Source organism: Etheostoma cragini, chromosome 15 (genome assembly GCF_013103735.1).
Source record: "Etheostoma cragini isolate CJK2018 chromosome 15, CSU_Ecrag_1.0, whole genome shotgun sequence".
In the NCBI taxonomy this organism is placed as follows: Eukaryota; Metazoa; Chordata; class Actinopteri; order Perciformes; family Percidae; genus Etheostoma; species Etheostoma cragini.
This window is the reverse complement of record NC_048421.1, coordinates 19,311,189-19,317,271: the sequence shown is the minus strand read 5'-3', so window position 1 is coordinate 19,317,271 and position 6,083 is coordinate 19,311,189. Positions and strand designations below refer to the sequence as shown.

General features: G+C 43.0%; 1 long non-coding RNA gene across 1 annotated transcript in view; it reads right to left on the bottom strand.

Annotated features, from left to right (window-relative positions):
* Positions 1–252: 252 nt before the first annotated feature.
* Positions 253–6,083, bottom strand: part of LOC117958557 — a 7,919-nt gene continuing 2,088 nt past the window's right edge. Inside the window, exons 2-3 of the long non-coding RNA XR_004659754.1 lie at positions 2,724–2,727; positions 253–266 (exon numbers count right to left, since the gene is read on the bottom strand). This is a non-coding gene — a long non-coding RNA (uncharacterized LOC117958557). The remainder of the gene's footprint in view (positions 267–2,723; positions 2,728–6,083) is intronic.

The following is a 6,083-nucleotide window of genomic DNA, read 5'->3' as shown; positions in this document are numbered from 1 at the left end:
TCTTCGATCATGCAAACAAAGTGAGGAAGGAAACCTGAAACGAGGCAGGCAGAGAAAGCCCTCCTCCATCCTCCTGTCATGGCTTCTAATCCAAGCCCCGGCCGGGATCCTCAGGTAACTTTCTGTGCGTTTGTGTGTGTTAGCACATGTGTGTTTGTTACGTCGCTGTGGCTCAGCACTCATACACAGCCATTTTCTTTGGAAACAAAGCGGGAAAAAGTTGAAATCAGGAAGTGTCTTGTTAATTTGTCGGGAGAATCTGCAGGCTTTTGGATGCGAGTAACAAACAGCAGAAGGTGTTGCAGCAGCTCGGACCAGCAAAGTGCTAACTTAGACCAGGTAAACGCTTTGTCTCACTGTCACCTGAGACAAGATGAATCATGGAGACACCGGATGACACAACAGAAGAAGAAAAAAAAGAGTGTAATAGAGGCTTTTGTGCAGTTTGTTGCCCAGTTCAGGCGAAAAAGAAGAGGTTGTGTTTTAACCTGCAATATCTTTATTCATGTGAACATAAATCAGGCTAAATATACAGTATTTACACAGTGTAACAAATCGAACGTAAAATTTACACTTACTGGCAACAATTGGCCAGCAAGTTTCTGTGAATTCTTTTTAAAGTAAAGGTACCGTACTTCCATTTACAGTATTTTATGTGTTCATTGCAAAATACAAAACAATTAAACACAACATAAGATAAAAAAGTAAAAGTACAGTAGTTTAGTATTTACAGTACTATGGTGGCTATATTGTGTTTTATTTTATGGTTATGCTTTGACTACTGTGATTTCAACTGTAATACTTAGACAACTGTGATTTTTGTCATGTCAACACGGTTGTAATGTAAACTTTACAGCATTCTACTGTAAAAATCATATACACCAGTGTTACTGTGAAATCTAAAGTAAGTGACACAGCCATTATTTACAGTGCAAGCAAAAATGACTTTACTTAAAATTAGGAGTATGAATGCTGTAAAACATCATCTATAAACAATTAATATTGCACAGAAATGTCAACATTTATTCCGAGCTACAGATCCTTGGAGGAATAAGGGTCTCCACACAGACGTTCCACACACAAGGCTGCAGGTGCTGCAGGAGGAGGCTCGTGAAGCTGAACGGAACGGGGGGGGGGGGGGGGGGGGGGGGGGGGGGGGGGGGGGGGGGGGGGGGGGGGGGGGGGTCAGGTAGCTGGCTGATGTGCTAGCGGCCACTCAGCATTAGTGCCTTGAACTTGATGTGAGGAGAAACAGGAAGCAGGTGGAGAGTAATGAAAAGAGGAGTGACGCGTTTTTGGCTGGGTGAAGACCAGACGTGCTGCCACATTTTGGTCCATTTGCAAAAAGTATTTACTGTGCATGCTGCCAGCTCTGCAGTACCTACAGATAAAACATATAGTGTCCGGAATCAGACAAGATAAGATAAGCCTTTGTTGTTAAACAGGAACTACAATAAAGTTTGGGCGGCCCAAAGCCTAAACACATATGTTCTTTAATGCATGAAATCCTAAGCTATTAAAACAAGAATTGTTTTATGATTTATTACACATGTCACGTTTTAATGTTAAACATACATGTGGCACAGTAAATCCTTATAAACGGTATCCATGGATGGCTACCTGTGACAACCTTACATGTAGGCCTGTCCTATTATAAAGGACTGTAACGAGGACATGCTGTATATGAACAGGGCTGGACTGGGACAATAATTCCGGCTGGGAATCTAGCATCATCTTCACACATTCATAACATTTTCTTCTGTTTATTGTTTATGTCTATGTTTTAGTTTCATTACTCCACACAAAAACTAAAATAGCTACAGGAAATAATATTTTTATATGAATACATTTTGTGTGCTTTGGTTTTGGATTTTATAGGTATATAGTACTTACAATTATATACAAGTTGATGGCTTGACAACAAAGTGTGTCCACAAATGAATATGCATTGTTCAATATAAATAAACTAAATGAAAAAACAACACAGAATGAAACAAAACAGATACAATTAGTTTAAAGAATTAAACAATAGAACTAGAATATGATAATTTCTCACTTTCCTTCCTCACAGATCCAATCGCTTTCATTCTCACTTAGTGTATATAGATTGTAAATGAGAAGAAACAGATCAGTCGGTGGTCTACAGTCATTTCCTTTACCCGCATTTAAAAATGTGGATCAAGGAAATCATACTTTGTATTTATAATTTTGAAAAGAAAAGTTCATGTCTAATTCCTCATTGAAATAATGCTTTGAAGCAGTGTTTACTGAATATATATAAAACCCATTATATATTAAAGCGGCCTCCACCTCTGTCACCATGCTTGCAGTAGGCCACCTATTACTAAAACTCCGTTTTTAGAGACTAAATGTCATGAAATGTTGATGTTCAGTTGTCAAACTTTTAATTAAATTATTAATTAATTTTAATAACAAAATTAACTAATTACTTATGGAGAATTCCCCCCCAAAGCTTTTCTTGAAGTGAGAGGTCTGCTTTTAAAATGCAGAAAACACAATGTGACAAGAGGCCTTTCACAGCACAGGTGAAGCCTCTGGGAGGAGGCTCTTTTCATCTGAAAATGTTAGCCAAAAGAAAAAAAAGAGGCCAACCATTACGTGCATTATGTGTTCTCCATCGGGAGTGGGACTTGACGGCTCCTCTGACATTTACAGGGGCCCCCGGTGACATCGGGTGGCAGGCTGTCTTTCAACAGGTCGACACATCTGTCGCAACAGATCTGGCGGACAAAATTGTGCAGGATGTGGAGGCTCCTCTGAAGCCAAATAGTGGGGACCGACAGGCTGCTCAGTGTGATTAGGAGACTGAGGCGATGGCAGCTCCGTTTTCTTGCGGCGGCAGTTTGATTACAGGCACTTTGATAAAGAAGTGGGCGACCAAAAAAATCTCCCTTGTCAAGTTTATTCCCTCACGTATCACAACACAAACACACACACACGCGTGGACACACACACACACACACACACACACACACACACACACACACACACACACACACACACAGTTCATATCTGTGGTCCTACTAGAAAGCATTGACTGCCCTATTACAACCTTAGGCACCTTTACCTGTGGTAACAGCACATCTGTGGTAATACTTTTGATTCTTACTGAAAGAGCACTTTGCCAATTAAACTAATGCACTAATGCAGGACTTAGAGTACAAGGTTTTATCCACTACTGGAGAAATCCCAGGACATTCAGATGGGTTGTTATGGTGCGATGTAACAAACAGCGTGTTTTTTTCGCAATCTTAATACATTACAGGAGTGACAATGAGCATGTAGAGTCAGATGTCAGCCCAGACTTGGTCTGTGATTCACTCCGTGTTTAACTTTGAACTCACAAGGTCAGACAGTAATTGACCTGCCAGGGATTCACTGCCTTTGATTTAAGACTCACCTGCTGTGCCGCACACATTCCTCTGCTGGGATGCACAGGCGGATGTAAATAACGCTGCTGCTGCTGCTCTTGCTGTGTCTCTCAACAATTTTATTTCTGCAAAGTGCAAAACATAGATAGAAATGCAACGTACTAAGTAAGTTTGAAAGGTTATTATGGAGATAAATATTACAAGTTAAATATTGAACCTCTATTTATCCATATTTTTATAGCATCTCTGGACATTGCTCTTCTAGTAAAACTGACAAAGTTTGGGGGTGCAAATGTGCGCTTCACACTGGTAGAATCCTGATGCCACAAACCTTGTGTGTCTCACTGCTGGCCCCTCACAGTGGTCTAGATCCTTGGGAGCAGGTTGCCTAAGGGCTGCTCTTTCCGATGTATACAACCCTTTCTCCTCTATTTCTGCGTCAGCTCGTTGAGACCTTTTGTGGAAAGGGGGTGAGCAGGGACCTTTGGCGGAGCCCTAGTCCTACCAGCGGCCTCTGCTTATGCTGCGCTTGCCTCTTCGGCGCAGGTGACTGCTGCTGTGCACAGAAGATTCTTGGGGAAAAAATAAGCTTTCTAAGTGTGCCAGGGGCTGTAAAGGAAGGTAGATCTCTGGGCATCGGCCAACACTCAAGGATGGGGTATGAGGCCTCAAGCCCTAACTTAAAGCTGTACAATAGCCTGGTATTGTGTTGCGCAACCTTTTCATACAGCTGGTGATGGCCCTCATCCTGTAGATGTTGTACGGAAAGGGATGTCCACGTCCTTGGCTAAGAGCAGCCATACAGGGGGATAACTCTGGGAATCTGCAGGCTGGGATCTCAAGGGGTTTAGGCAAGTACCTTGACACCCCGTGGAATGCAAGATGTTGACGGCAATCCATGACGACAGATGTTAGGTGTGCCGCCATCTACCTCAGAAACCCACTCTCCCAGATACTTCACTGTCAGGGTCACTGGTTTGGCTTCAAGGTCCTGATGTTGAGTCTCAGGTCTGCCTTCAGCATTTGACTGGCTCCCCGTACCTAAGCGCTCTATGGAGACAGTAATTGCAGTCATAGGCACAGGATCAGGATCCTTAATCATCTTAATGGTTGGCTGATTCCCGGCTTTGAAGGGATGATGGTTGACTGGTTCACCTCATGGGATTTAGCACATCCAGATAGTTTCCCTCACCTTCCACTACTTGAGACCTGTGCACTGGACTGTGGTTGATCTTGTAGAGGCACGGATCCTTCTGCTAGTAGCTGACTTAAAGCAACCAGGCTGTAGCTGTGGGCACTTTCTCCTCGCCTCTTCTGCACAATTAGCAGTGCATATGTCGGGCTGCTAACTAGAAGCAGCAGCAGAATGCAGAGAACACTCCCAAGGTAGTGGAAGCTCCACCCTTGGGTGTCACTTCAGCTCCTTTTTGGCCACATGGTTTTGAGTGTGGATTTGGACTTGCAGTTGGGAGGGTGCTTGCCACATGTTTAAGTTCACCAGGTGGTTCCCTACTCTGCGACAGCAGCATGGCCTCCTGGTTGGTTGAAACTGAATTGGTGGTCTTGGCAGTGTGTGTTGTGCTTCCGCATAGCATGAGCATGACTGCTCCTTGATTTCCGGATTTCTCAGAGGCTTCCTAACACTGTCTGTCATGAGTCCAGACTTTAAGTCTCTCTTTGGGTTTGACCATAGTTCTTGGATCACTTATGCATCATTGCTGATCTGGAGTGGTTCAGCCTAGACACTGGGTTACTTGGCCTGAAGATTAGGCAAGCTCCGTGATCTGCATGTTCAGAAATAGCAGTTAAGGCTGCAGGTTTTTGCAGGATCGGGCACAGTTTATCCTTTACCCCCATCCAGCATTCCTGAGAGAGGTTCCATCTGGGTTTGACTCACTCTCCTCTCCTGGAAAAACTTGGAAGGTAAAGTGGCCCCAGTCCACGTTTCACCCAGTCAGGGTCGAGGCGGAATACATGAAATTTCACTTTATCTTCCTTTAGGCAGTGTTATTAGGAAACACTCCATAAACTTTCATTGTTATGCAGATGATGTCAGTTATATCTATCAATCAAGCCAGATGAAACTAATCAGTTAGCTAAACTTCAAATGTGCCTTCAGGATATTAAAACCTGGATGACCTGTAATTTTCTAATGTTAAACTCAGATAAAACTGAAGTTATTGCTCTCGGACCCAAGCACCTCCGTGACGCATTATCCAAAGATATAGTTACTCTGGATGGCATCACCCTGGCCTCCAGCACCACTGTGAAGAATCTTGGAGTCATATTTGATCAGGACATGTCCTTTAATTCCCACTTAAAGCAAATTCCAAGGATCGCCTTTTTTCACCTACGTAATATTGCAAAAATCAGGAATATCCTGTCTAAAAATGATGCAGAATAACTAGTCCATGCATTTGTTACTTCTAGGTTGGATTACTGCAATTCTTTGTTATCAGGCTGCTCGGAAAAGTCCATAAGGACTCTTCAGCTGATCCAGAATGCTGCAGCACGTGTTCTGACGGGAACCAGGAAAAGAGATCACGTTTCTCCTGTTTTAGCTTCTCTGCATTGGCTTCCTGTAAAATTTAGAATAGAATATAAAATCCTTCGTCTCACCTACAAAGCTCTTCATGGTCAGGCTCCATCTTATCTTAAAGAGCTCATAGTACCTTACAACCCTACAAGAGC